The sequence below is a fragment of the Apteryx rowi genome, unplaced genomic scaffold (genome assembly GCF_003343035.1).
Source record: "Apteryx rowi isolate R43461 unplaced genomic scaffold, aptRow1 scaffold_321, whole genome shotgun sequence".
Taxonomy (NCBI): domain Eukaryota; kingdom Metazoa; phylum Chordata; class Aves; order Apterygiformes; family Apterygidae; genus Apteryx; species Apteryx rowi.
The window spans coordinates 901,586-916,527 of record NW_020449653.1 but is presented as its reverse complement, the minus strand read 5'-3'; the positions used below and the strand labels follow the sequence as shown (position 1 = coordinate 916,527).

The following is a 14,942-nucleotide window of genomic DNA, read 5'->3' as shown; positions in this document are numbered from 1 at the left end:
GAATCATGGGATAGGGGATATTTTGCTCAGGTGATAGCCTACCAATGGAAAATTTATATGATCTCTCTTTTCAAATACATTTGGGGTCCCACTGGAAACAAACTAAATTGGTATCTGGAGGTTTTCCCAGTCCTGAGCTGGGGAAAGCGTGAAAGAGATTATAAGCCTTTGGAAACATAAAAATCAACAGGGATGCTGGACCCAGTGCATACATGCAAGTCAGAAACCCTGCTACTGACATTTACAATGTATTATATGCACCTGCAGAGGACTTGGAGAACTCTGTCTGTCCATTTTATGAAAAGGGAAACTGAGGTAGACAGAATCAAAAGATTTGTCCAGATTACTCAGAGTGAGTGAACATGAGCATCAGTTCACTATCCACTGTGCTCTGTCCGTTACAGAGTCAGCCACTCAACAACCTTAATTATCTTTGTATCATGAAAAAGCTGTGTGGGCATCAGCACAAAGTAAGCTGTAATGTAGAAGTAAGGAATGTGGAAAAGCAGTATTATGTTAGGCCTTCCAAAAATACTCTCTCCAAACCCGAATCTATCATTTTTACCAAATATGGAGGTAGAGAAATGATCTTGTAAAGCTTATAAGATATTACAAAAAACTCCCATCTGTTTATCTGCAGCTGTGATCTACCAGAACAGTGATCTTAAGTAGGTCCCCAGCATAGGCTAGAAGGCATTAGAAAAGAAAATATGGAGAACATGACAAATATGTATGTACTAAATTTTTCTGTGTAAAGAGCCAAGACTTATCCAGCAGAATTTTACATAGAAATCTGATCAACAATTATATATCTTGCAAAATTTGCAGTCTTCCAAAACCGCTTTTATTTATCACAACAAAAATTGCCACGTGATTAAATTTAGCCCTTGAAACTAGCATTACAACTCCTCCCTGCAGAAAAACCCCAAACCTCCAGACATTCTCCCTCCCCATTAAAGAGCTTATTAGGGAAAACAACAGAGCAAATGACTACATTTTTGCTTTAAATTTATTTGAAATGTGTTCAAGTGATGGTGCCTTGGCCTGCAAGGATGACCTGGTTACCTTCTTTTCTTAACCTAGTCAGCTGGAGGAGGAGTGGACACAATATACTAATGCTACCAAAAAAACTTCTTATAGGAATGACCTTCCTGTAACCTGTAAGCAGCAGCAGTACAATCAAGAATCAAGGCCAATATTGTACCAAGAGGTGTGTATTCCACAGTAGTTCTGTAAGAACCATAGGTCTTAATGGTTCAAGGTCCCAGTACAGAAAAACTACCTCAAGAACTCAGTAGCCAACAGTATTAAATAGTACCTGTTTTCTTAAGGCAGCACTCAAGAGGATGATGCATTCAGACACTGTCAGTGAGGTACACTGGTGAGGGCACATATGGAATCTGTGTCCAGCTTTGGAGCCCATAGTTCAAAGGGGATGTGGAGAAACTGGAGAGAGTCTGTCCAAGGGCCACTAAGACAGTCAGGGGCATCAATGAGGAGTGGCTGGTCATTGACCATCAAGGAGGAATGAGGAGCAGTTGAGGGAGCTGGGCTTCTTCAGTCTGGCAAAGAAGAGCTAAGGGGTGATCTATTTTCAGCCTACAACTGCTTGAAAGGGAGTCACAAAGATGACAAAGCCAAACTCTTCTCAGCAGTGACAGACAATGTAGCAAGGCGCAATGGACGCAATTTGCAGTTAGAGAGGTGGACACTGGGAAAAACTTTTTCACTAGGAGGGCAGGGCAGCACTGGAGCAGGTTCAGGCCACTGTTTTCCCAGGGAGGCTGCGGGATCTCCATCCTCGGGGATTTTCAAGACTCACGTGGATAAGCCGCAACTGACCTGATCAAGCACTGGCAATATTCCCACTGTGAGTGCAAGGTCAGAACAGGTGATCTTCAGAGGTCCTTTCCAACCAATATTTTTACGACTCTGTGAATTGAAAGTACAACAGAAAGTTAGGAATGCTTCAAGACCAGTTCAGCTATAGCAGAGTGTATGAAAAGACATTATCAAATTATTGTTTGGCTGATGTCGCTGACATTTGAGGACAGGTAACTGTATCAGAATTGCATATTTCAGAAGATTCAATGACAGTTTCAAAAAGAGTCCTAGTAATTATAGGGTACATGGATTTTAAATCACATTACTCTTTCAACTATAGGGATGTAAATTGTAGGTTACTAATGGATAACTTACACCATAGATGCCCAGGCCAGTTTAATAGATGCCCAGTTTAATTTATGGCACTATTTCTCAGCTTTAGCAAGCTGGTACTTTCCATTAAAGCTAAATTCATCTTAAAATAAAGCACCAAATAAACAAAAATATTGTCTCCCTCTAGAAACCGGGACTTCCTAAAGAATTTCTCCAAAAGTGAGTATAAAAGAAAGAGCAGCCACAGGCAAAAAAAGGAAAACACTGATTAATGAGATTTGTTTGTTCTGGGGTGTGATCAAACAGGCCAGCACTACAGTCAGTGATAAAGGAGGCAAAGTGCCTTGCAGACTGTTATATTCATCTGCTTAAAATTCACATGGTCTTAGAATAATTTGCTCCACACCATCTGGCAGATATAAGAAGTATGAGTATGTAGTGGGGGGAGGGTATGAAGAAATTTTCTACAGTTCTACAGCATGTAGAAATACTGTATTGGAGTTTGCAACTTAAATGACACAAAATAGTTCAGTATATTAAGTGTACACGTAAGCTGTAAACAATCCAACAAATGCTAATTTTTAGAACACATAGAAATAAACTGAATACATGAGTATAACCCTACTCTTTGTACTTTATATTTGGAACCATAGTATAATACAAGGCATAAAATGCAATATAGCTAGTGAATGCAAGTATTACTCACTGGACTGCATGAATTACGCATTGTCCTCCATGCCCAAACCATAGAGGATGAATGTCTGTGGTAGTTCTCAACTAGACATTTTAGCCTCACTTGTTAGCTTAAGATTTAAAAACTTCTACTAGCGACAGTGCAAACCTCCAGCATTGGTTAAGAAGGGAGATACCACAGAAGCAAATATTCCTAGAAGATTTAGGCTGCTGTGGGATGGAGATACATACAGTGAACTTTGTCTTAAGGAAATGTTGAAAAACCACTTTTCTAAATGTGTTTCTATGTTCCCTCTACAGAGGACATAGTAGTCTTATACCTTTTACTTTCATAGTTTGCTGTGCAAGTTATGCAGCTTTTTCCAGTTTTGGTTCTTATTCAGTCCCTGCTATCAGCCAAAAAAGTGGCTGTTTGACAGAGATATAAAAAAGCCACCCTGGATGCAGTCATGCACATCATAGTAGATGCACAAGTCTAGCATCAGCCATGAATTCCAGGTGAACTTGAAGGAGAAAAATGTGTCTTGTTGATTCCCTTGACTTATTCCTTAGCTAATACAGTATTTTTTTTTAATACTGAAGAAACTGTGTTATTCCTATATTTTTAATTATAGTGATTTTGACTGCCTATAAAAATTTATTCTTAGGGAATAAAATTGTCACTTATCAGAGACCAATTTCCAAACTTTATCCTACCTTTTGTCACTAAATAATTTTTAGAGAGCACTAAAGCTCATATTGCATATGTACATATTGCTCTCAGACTCGTACCTAAGAACCTGTAGCTAATGAGACAGAGAGCAGTAGCTGTGTTCTCTGAAGGGAACTGACTGTGGTGGTGAGACCCTGACAGACAGGCTCTGGAGGACTTAGCTGTGACAGTTTCAGGTGTTACTGGCCTGCCAATGCTCTACAGCCACTCTGCTCCTCCTGGGTGGGAGGCCTCCGTGTGTCCTTGCTGTGTGTGGATTGTAACTGCAACTCTACCTGCAGTCATGGCTATGGCACAGACACACATCCCATTCTGCTCTTCCTAGCCTTGAAAATGTAATCACAGAAGAGTGAGGAGGGGGGCAATTGCTAAATGCTTAAAGCTAAATCTAATGGATTCCGTAAGAGACAGCTTTAAGAATTCCCCCTTCTGTAAGTACAACAGTTTTGACAGATAAAATATATAAATTGAATCATTTTATCAACACAAGCTCTTTGGCTGAGGTATATATGTGGAAGTTGATGTTGTCACATTACAATGACTGAGGAAGAGCTAATCCTTACACACATCTCAATCCCAAGCCTGTTGCTCCATAACTACACATCTTAGATGACCAGAGTGTTTCCGCTTTTCCAGGCTGCTGCAAGGGATATTTAATTACAGTAATATTGCCACCCTAGTGCTATCACAGTGTTGCAGGGCAGTCATAAAGGCTGAGAAAGCATTCTCCTTCTAAGTTTCTCTTGTAAGTGGCTTATAATGTTTCCAAAACATGACCTTTAGAGCTGGAATTTATGGTGCTTGTGTTCTACTCAAAACTAATTTAATTAGAAAGTTCAAGAAAACCTGTTTACCAAGTTTTAAGTCATCTAGGTGGTAAAGAAGTACTTTTCAGTTGCTAAAATAACTCCTCAGATGCTGCAGAAAATTTTACAAAAATAGAAGGTTGTTTTTTTAACTTTAGGCATGCCACAGCTGAGGGATGATCTCATTGCATGCAGCCTCTTTTCAGATCTCTCTCCCTGTGACTTGAAGTCAAACAGTTTTCTCTCTCAGAACAGTCTCTGATAGAAATTTCCATATATTAGCTCTTATTGTCTCAACTCAGTGGCTACATCTTTACTCTTGCCAGAGCTATGACAACAGCATGTGGTGGCCAACTAGCATTGTTAAAGCAAACTAATTTTTGTTTAGAACAAAAGTAGCTCAGAGAAAACATGACTATATGTCAATAAAATGCACCGCCTTACCCTCTCTGGTGAGACCAGGTCCTTGTAAACTCTTCCACAGAGCTTCTCCCAATCACAGCTCACTGCCTTTCTCAGGCCAGGCTGAGGAGTTTCTTCTTTCTTTCTAGGAATCTTTCCACTTCTTAACTGTTCATAGTTTGTCTGACCTCCAGCCCATTCAATGAAAACCATTGCTACACATCAGCCATAGGCATGGAAGAATGTCAGTATCTCTGCAGAGTCTGCCTGTTTGTTCTTATTAGAAAGCCAGAGTAAGGTCCTCCTGTAGAGAGAGACCACATTCGCCCAGTATAAGTTAGATCAAGACATTCATGCAGAAAACTAGTAACTCACATAACTATGCAGTGACTTTCCTCATTGATCTGGTAAAATATAAAGTTCACAAAGTGGTTAAGTCTCAGTGTTTGTAACGGTATTACATGTCACTTCTTCCTTCATCAGACCACACACAGTAGCTAGTCTTCAGTACTATACAGGTCTGGAGAAGCTCTGGCTTTTTTGTAGTATTTTACTGGCTCGTGTCAGCACTGTACTGACATAGACTTCCACATTCAGCTAGGGGGAGTCGAAAAAAGAAGGGAAAAGAGGAAGAAAACATGAACTGAGAAGGACCTGAGTTCTGCAGTGTCACAGAGTGTGCAGCAATGAGAGCAGCAAACCAGCTGGCCAGCCGGATACCTGGGGTGAAGGACCAAGCAGCAGACAGGAAGGATGCACAGCGGTAACTGCTGATGGTCTGGGCATGAAGGGCAGTCAAATGAGCCTAAACATTATGTCTAGTGATGGACACAAAGACAAAGGTGACAGGGAGATTTGTAGGCTGGTGCCTACTTGCCTTTAGGAGTGGGTGGCTTAGAATGGATGTCCTGGAGACAAGGAGTCCTGAGGGTGCTGCACTGTGGAGCCAGGATGAGACCTAGTCACTTACCATATTTTAATCTGCAATAGTTTCTAGGGTTAATTTACATCATCTTACTAAAGAAAAACCTAAGGCCTAAAGAGCCTACTAACATTTATTCCTAAAACATGGTTCCCCTATCATACTACTGAACATCTGGGGACTGGTGTACAGCCATCAACGAAGAAACACTCTTCTGTGGGATCCGATATAGTTTCATAGTTAAATCTACTATAATAGTAAATCAGGAATTTCACCCGGTCCTTCTATCAAAGCAAATGTCAACTAGTAGGTAGGCCACCCAAAATTACAAGACTTCTGGAGATAATTTGCCTCATGGAAGAAGATGATGAATTTGGAAAAAATGAAGAAATAACTAAGGAGTAGATTAAAAAAAAAAAGAGGAGTAAGAAAAGAATAAGGGAGAAGAGTTTCTCTATGAAGTAAAACAAGAGAGTGGAAAAGGACAAAAAGAGACAAAAGAGACATTAAAGAAGAGAAAGTGGGTCAGAGAAAGAAGATGTAGAACCTCAAATGACTGGGTTTAGTGTAGCTCCATGTCTGTCATATTATGTAAATAGGCTATTTTGCATATATGAGAATAATTACAAACATCAGTTTAAAAAAGAAATTGGTATCAATTAGAAGTATTAGATTAATAGCTCTTTTGAATGAAATCCTGCTTAGCTACAAGAAAAGCTTCCTACAGACATAACTGTATGACCCCACCCTAGTCTGAAAAGGATATGTCTCCTGGGGATAGCTGGTTCAGTCTCCAAGGCTCATGCAATTTTCAGCCTCTTTGATGAGCCTACCAATTAGTCCATAGTACAATAATAACATGATTTAGGAGCAGAAACTTTTCAAATACAAGGTTCCATGAATGAGTCTAATGGCTTAAAGAAGGAACAGCTCTTCCACAGTACTTCCAAGTATAAAACATTTGTTGTAGCTCATGTGAGTCCTTTTCTAATTCCTATTTTAATCTGCTTCCAGTGTGTTCAATGTAACTATCCCTATGTTAGTCCCTTCGCAAAGAAGCTCTTAGAGATGAAAGGAACAAATTTGAATTGCTGTTCAGTTGAGCTGTTTTCAGCTGGTGACCTATAGGTAGAAAGGTCCTTAGGGCAACTAGTGGCAATATATGAACCAGATCCTGACTGCAAGTCAGATTTTGCCAGAGGCTGTACAGAAAACATGCATCAGCTCTATTAGAAGGGATTGAATCTTTTCAAGATCTAGGTGACAGGATGTCTGGTGTGGAAGGGTGGTCTTTCTAAAAAAAAAAAAATTGTGATTACAGAACTGCCCAGTGCATGAGTTCATATTTAGCACTACTGAATGGGAAATTGTCACCTGGAGACTCATGTAAAAATGGTGGCATTCAACCACAGTGCCATTGGCTCCCTCTGTTCCTTGGTTCTGCTCGCCCAAATCACTGTCATCTCTCACCACTCCTTTCTAGCTAGATGGGTAAATGCTACTCCTTTGCTCTTTTTAGGGAGAGATACTAGTCCCAGGAATTTGATCAGATGGAGATGGACTTTCTGCTCTTCCAGAAAAAATGGATGAAAAAACATGTCTGTTTTGTTTTGTTTTGTTTTGTTTTGTTTTGTTTTATAAGGAAGGCAGTCTAGCAACTGACAGCTTCTACAGGGGTTTCCAGGCTTGAACAGCTGGAAATTAGTTCTTGGAACAGGTGAACCTTATATGACTCTTCCTGACCGTTGTGCACATCTGGATACTTTCTAAGGTATTTCAGTGCAAGGTTGGATGCAGCTGCATTGTAGATGGGACTGCACAATTTTCAGTGTCCAAAATGTCCTGTCTACCTCAATATGTGACCCCCAGACCATATGGTGGCTATCTTCATTTCCAAACACTCATAGTTAATCTATGAGTAAAGGGAGCAGGGAGGACCGGAAAACTGGTGTGAATTTGGGGGAGCAAATGATAACATGAAAGAAAAGGAGATGTAGGTAGCAGCTCTCAGCAATTTCTCTGTTCAAGGTTTTCATGTTGTCCAGTTGTACTAAAAGATAAGGTAGCCCTTGAAACCCACAACTTAAATAGATAAAGTTAAATAGTGTCTTATTTCCACACTGAAAGCACATCTGGATTCCAGATATTCAAAGAGAAGCACACATATGTGGTTAAGTACATAAGGTACTCACATTGATATTGCTTGGTACCTGGACTCTAATTATAAGAAGATGAAGAAAATGAACAGTTAAGGGTGAAACACACCATATGTCCTTCTGATAACTAAGCACAGTAAGGTACCACATAAACAACTGTCTTAACACCCCCTGTTGAGTTCACATATTGACGGCCATCACATGCTTCACCCTTAACTTAGTAGTTCCTGGCATTTACTGTTTCTTTCCCACAGTTTTAGCATTACTACCACGGAGTTTTAACGTCTGGAACTATTTATCATATATTTAACAAAGACCAAATAATTTTGTATTTACATAACTCAATAGCCAACTTGCAGCAGGACTCAAGGTCTGTCTTTGGAACAATTTTTTAAAGAGATTTTTATTAAGGACAAAAGCTGTATTCATCCATCCATTTAATATACCTATCCCAAGTAAGTATCATTACACATATTCATGGTATACTAGTAGATTTGAAAGTGTTTCAAGCTATACAATACATTATCCTGTTTCTTGCCAATAGAAACCAAAACTATTTAAATAATACTTTCTCATTCCTCATCATTATTAATGAATTTACTATCTTTAGCTAGTTACAAGCGTATAACATTGCTGGGATTTTTGTCATTCCTAATRTGTTTTTAAAAAGCGTCACTTACTGTTCTTAGAAAAGATAGTCAAGGATTTTCTTCCTTGTCTTTTGCTTCTTTTATTGATTTTCAGGGCATTTAATATTCAGTCTATGTGTATAACTATCTATTTCATCACTTTGCATTTGCTATGACCCCAAATGTACTTTATTATGTATACAACTAATATGTACGATTTCTAATTGCTAATTTTATTTTATCACTGAATCGGGATGGCTTTTAGCCAAAGATTTCCTTTCTTGGTTGTGAAACTGTGGGGGTTTTTTTGGTCCCTACCTGAAATATGCATCTGCAGTCAGAAGGCCACGAGTAGATGTTTAAAGAAAACCTTGCTCACATCAAAAAAAATTAAAAGTATTTTATTCAAGAGTATAAGACTGTAATATATTTGTCTGTTTTGTACAATGTATCCACATCTTGTTGCATCAGAATGCTACAGTTAAGAAAATAAATTCATGGGTGAAAGTATCTAATTGCATATTAAGTACAGTTTTGTTCTATTCTAAGTGTAAAATATGGAACCAAGTATTAAGAATCATTAGTGGTATATGATAATTAAAGTCTATGCATAAATGAGGATTTCTTATCTGCAAGTTTGCTGTAGAGAGCTTGCTGGATTTCTAAAACAAATCATTGGGGACTGGACAAATGATATTTACACTCTTTTAATTATCCAGTGAGATTAGTGTTTGTGGTCTATGTAAGTAGGTCACAAGCATAGCAATGAAAATTAATTGTGCTACAGAACAGCAATGATTCATATGTTTTCTAGTCATAATTCTAATAGCATTTTAAAGATAAGCCTCCTTAAATAATTTATTTTTAAGAAGATCTATTAACAACATTAAAAGGGTGCTTAAAAAAACAGAACAAAACACCACTCTCAGTGGAAGACATTTCTCTCTGCATTTATCAAGTTTTACTTTGCTGTACAATTACTTCCATTTTCAGAGATATGCAGAGTCAGCATTCCATCACATGCACTGTCTGTCAAAAATGTATCTGCTCAACTGGATTTTTTTTTTCTTTTTTAAGTATAGCAAATGGGGAGGGGAAGCATGTCACCAGGAAAACATTGTGAGCCTATTTTTTTAAATCAGCTGTTATGATAATTTCAATAGAAATATGCATATCTGGGCTTGGCCACATTTATGTGCCCACACATGTAATTCTTTTTCACAGTGCTCCAAGTTCATTACTTTGCAGTGTTCTTGCTCTCAGACCCTTCTAACAACAATGCTGGCACAACACAATACTCTGCATATGTCAGCAAGACTTCTACCACATGCTGTGGCTTCTGACTTTTTTTTCATTTCTCCCCATACAGAGTAGGCTCAGAATCATACGGTTTTAAGGAATTACCAGCCTCTGTGGGTTCTTTTTCTTTCATTACACCCATTAATTTTAGATATTACATTAGTTCCATTTCCACAGTCATAGTTACACTAGTATATCAGCATTTCCCACTTCAGCTGTTTTCAGTGGATTAAAAATTAGTTATTGTTTCATGATCAAATTTGGCATAACTTGCTTTACAGGTCAGACAAACACATTTTTCTTTCACAGATTAAATGCAAAATCTGTTTGATCATATTCAAGTCATTCCACTAGTTGAAAAAATATTTAGGTTTATTAATTTGGAGACACAGTGCCAAGTTCTGCTTTTATTTATACCACTGTTAATCCAGAGTAACCCAATTCAGTGGATTAGCCTGAATTTATACCTTTATAAACACAGTAAAAATTGGCCCCTTTTAACTCAAAAAAGAAAGAAAAGGAAAAGGTAGTAATTAAAAAAACCCACAGATTGATTAGAAGAAAAATTTGTTTGCTCATTTAGTGGTCAAAATGAGTTGGTGTATAATACTTTGTTGTTGCAATACTTTCCCAAGGAAGGAAGGTAATTGTAAATACAATTCCCACTGATACTTCCGTAATTCCAGTTCAGCTACAGATTCAATTTATTTGTATCTGAATTACTAAATAGCAAGGGAAAATTGGTGTCTCTAAGAATAAGGCTGCCTTTCCTGAGTAAATGTCAACCTCTTCCATATATGGAAACAGTGACTTACATACAAAGAGTGTTTCTGCACTATGCCCAAACATGAACCATTTAGATCACAAGAAAGCTTTGAAGATAAGTTTAAGTGTTCTGAACCCTGATAACCTTTAACTGGTGCTAAAGGCATTTTACAAGATCAAGATGGAGATGTCTTCTCAACCAAGTCTATTGCTCAAGAGCACAATGCTGTAATAGCTACAGAGGCATTTTAGATTACATTGATCCAGGTTATGAATCCTGCAAGCTAAGATTTCTGAATCAGGTGGATCAAACACATCTTGTCCCATCACTCGGAATAGTTGCTCAGTAGGTTTTTAATTTTGCAAATACTGAAGAGCTGTTCCCAGGGAGGTCTCAGTCCATTGCACATTACTCAGAGGATTTGAGGATTCCACAGCTGTATAAATCCTTTAATTAAAATTCCTCTGAGCACATTTCAGGATAGGCCATGGAGTTCTTAATGGAGGTGGGCTGGTTAACTGTTCTTCCCATTTCCTACTCAAAATCACAACAGCTTTTCCAGATGACAGTAGCTACCTCTGCTACTGCGCTGCATTTGTTGGCACCTTTTTGAATTTCTGCATAGTCATATATCTCTCTGACATGAATATACCTGCTGCCTTCTGTTTGATGGCTGTGCCACTGACGGATTCCTTCTCCAAAATCCAGCAASGAAACCCTTCCAACCCAAATGAAGATCAATAGCACTGCACCAAAAGTTTTGATAAATACTTTTGATATTCCAATAATGACCAATTGCTCCAGGAGAGCACAGTAGTTTTGATGACAGTCATTTATCAAACAAGGGAGAAGAGAAGCTTGGACCTTTATAGCAAAGTCAGCCTTCCCACTTTAGCAACTATATTTTATTTTATACAGTATAGGTCAGCAAAGAGAACCTCTCCTATCCTGTTAAACTTTATAGGTAAGACTCTCTGAGGACTAAGAATGAGCAGCATGGACATTATCTAAATGATGCTCTTTGTCTACACACTTTGTGTCCTTATCCAGTTCATCTGATGTCTGAAGGAGATTATCAGTAGACATTAAGAAGAAATAGCCAATGCACAGTGCTCAGGAAGTCATAGAAACATTTTCCACCTCTGCAAATGGTGAGCCTCTCAGGTTCTTCACTGTCTTCTGAAACCCACCTGGCTAAAGCCACCACGAGTACATCATGTTGTGCCCACAGGAGGATGAATCCCACTGTGGGGAATACAAAGCTGATAGTTGTACCTCTCATACGCTGAATTGATTGTGCCTCAGATATGGACCCCCTTGTCAGCATTTCCTGACTTTCGGGGAACTCACCAAAATAAGCCACAGTTCTTCCAGCCTTCTGCTGGAAAAGTAGGACCTACGTGCTGTTCCAGCTGGTTTTGCCACAAAGCGCAGTATCCAGGCCGACCTGCAGGTGGAAGTCATGTAGAAGAAAAAACGAGGCACAGAGGCAGGTTTCTGAAACATAAAAAAATGAGAACGTTACCAAGAGCCAAATATGGTGCCACTATGGAGGAAGTTCTGGAGGGGCTATGTTGCTGTCCTCTTCCTGTGACGCATGGGGATTGTGTTTCTGTCCCCTCTTAAGTTGTTATGAACAAAACAGAGTAAATGAGTATTGACTGCACTCTCTGTGGGCCATGGAAAAAGTCCTGTATCACTTTTCCTTCCCTCAGATGCATATATTGTCTCACTGTATCTTAAAGCAAGGCTGAGCCTATGGACTTCCAGACTGGTTGACTGCTTTTGTTATTTCACTGAGAATTTGACATGACAATGACATCATGTCAGGCCTTTCTGTACTAGCCTTTATATGCAACATTTCAGATGACAGCAAATTAAACCTCTGTGTTTTCTTCAGGTTCAGGGCTTTGGTTTACAATTCCTGTGAAATCAAGGTGCAGCAGCTGAAAACCTTACTGCAGTCATCCTGCCTGTCTATTAGAGATTAGCAGGGGTGGCAGAATGGACCTTGTGTCTGTACTTAAGTGCCACAGCTTATGGCCTGATATATTAATTTCAGCCACCACTGCTTTAGGTAATGCAGCAGACTACTGCTTCATGCTGAGCTCAAGGTATGGGGGCTAAGGAGCAAATACACTACCTATTCTTTAATTTCTGTGATGCAAAATGATAACTTGTCTCAGAAGGTATGGCAGTCAGTGGGTTGATAATCTTTTAGTTACCACAGAGAACTTGAGCAGGATTTGAGAACCAGAATCCTTTGACATAAGAGGGGATGAGTAATTGTTTCTTTAGTTAGCTCACCATCGAATTTCATGCTGGCTCCTCACACATCTTTAAGTGGCTTCCAGATGAGAAGTGACTTAACTGATTCCTATAAGATTTCAAGCTATACACAGGTTTGAGTAAAATGCCCTGAATTTTAGGTTGATAGACATAGTGAATGGAAGCTTCTGAGACAAACCTACTTTCCTTTAAAGGAAAAAAAAGATTGCACTTGGTCTTATCCTTCGTATATAAACACTGCCTCTGGAGCCAGTTGTCCATAGTACCCACTTCTCTATCTACATTTAAGCAGTCTCCATGGAGTTTTGAACTGCTGCCTGTACTTAGAAAATCTAAGTCAGATTTCAGATGCTGGGGATTCTTGTCACTCCGGAGGTCAAATGTCTATAAGAAAGCAGCATCTATAGCAAGGATGCTTTAGAGATGCACACATAGATTGGTACTTTTGTTACATCTTGATAATATATGGACCACTTTTACTTTAAGCAGTAGCTGATATGCACTTAACTTGTCCCAAGACAGTTCTCAAAGACAACCCTATATACATACATATATAACTCACTTGTTATCATTAATGGAAGAGAGCATACTGATGAATACATTCAGATTTCAGGTCCTTGGTTTTATTTTCTAAGGTTACAGTTTATTATCCTAGCAAATCTTCATAGTATTAAGAATATTGATCCTCAAAAGCCATCTGTAAAAGCTCCAGTCAGATCCTTGTTAAGACTATGTTGATGCTATAGGAAGTACAGAGGGGAACAAAGAAAAAAAAAGCATATTCCTGTTATAGTTCCCATATAATTCCTATCTTAATGAAAATTAATTAATTAAATAAAAAACCTTAAGTGATCTAGCAAGCCAGCAACTCTGATGGATTCTCGGCAGAATAGCATGTAGCCTCATCTGCTAGATCAGGGTAACCATGGAGCCAAGTGGCTACTGCCTTGTTTGCAACCCTGGCCTGCTGCAGAAGGATGTTACACGCTTGGCTCTTTCTTACTTTGGCCAACATAATGATTCCTAATAAGCCAGACAGCAAGGCTGAAGAGGCCAGTTAAATATTTGGGCAAGAATGTGGTGTAAAATCTATTTCCTTCTTAAGTACCTGTTTCTTGCTCATGCCAGGTTTACCCTGGAAATCAACAACCTTTAAGTAGTGATGGTTAAAGCAGACTTAAGTGATTAATTCAGCATGTAGGTTCCAGACAATCCAGCTCCATGGATACAAACAAATCCAACCACTGTCCCTGATGGATTTTTTTTAGTACCCCTTTCTTTTCTCCACACTCCTGCCTGATAACCCTGCTGCATCTACATAGGTGCACTAACATGTGTGCATCTTATTATTGTAAACTTGTTGTACAATGTGAGTTGCAACTAAAAAAAATGGTTTTAAAATACACACTGTTACTTTTCTACACTACAGCATGTTAGACCCATATTAGAGGGCTGAAGTGGTTGCAGTGGATGTGTTAATAATTGCACTGACTAGTACTGCAGTGCCTCCATTCACAGTAGTCAAATAGGTGGAAATGTCTTCTCCTCCCAAACACCTATAGACAAGAAATGAGACTTTAAACTAGGGGGAGCCAGTGGATGCTCTTTATATATAGTAGAACACTTGGCAGCTGATTTCTTTTTTTGTGGTGACTTTTTCAAACATTGTGCCTCATACTTAGAGTTTGAATGTGAAAAAGGAGGCAAACTTTGAATATTTGTCCTTCTGAGAAGGCTCACAAGTCTAAGRTATGGCAGACATGTTTAGCTATGGTTGATGCTAACTATTCAAGAAAGGGCACATTCGGTGGTAGCTGGCTTTGGTGAAGCAGAAGATGACAGAATTATGCCATTTCTTGTTCTGTTTTGCTTTTTAATATGCTACATTGCTGTGGAAGAGCAATGGAAATGGATTGGCTGGACCCCATCTCTTCAAAGTGCCAAATTTGTGTCACTAGCATGGTGGTAGGCTGCTCCTGTTCTGTAGCCGCTCCTCCCTGTTGGAGTAACAGGAACAGTGGTGAGCCTTTGATAAAATAACCAGCAGATATCAGTGGAAGGAGCTTATGAGAGAAGGAGAGGGATTTCTGAGTCTGTCAGATTGCTAATAC

At 39.0% G+C, this 14,942-nt stretch overlaps 1 long non-coding RNA gene across 1 annotated transcript; it reads right to left on the bottom strand.

Annotated features, from left to right (window-relative positions):
* Positions 1–1,032: 1,032 nt before the first annotated feature.
* Positions 1,033–12,037, bottom strand: LOC112968656. Its single transcript, XR_003254402.1, has 3 exons — positions 11,893–12,037; positions 4,813–5,074; positions 1,033–1,932 (listed from the first exon to the last, which is right to left on the bottom strand). It is a non-coding gene; the product is annotated as an uncharacterized LOC112968656 (long non-coding RNA).
* Positions 12,038–14,942: the final 2,905 nt, after the last annotated feature.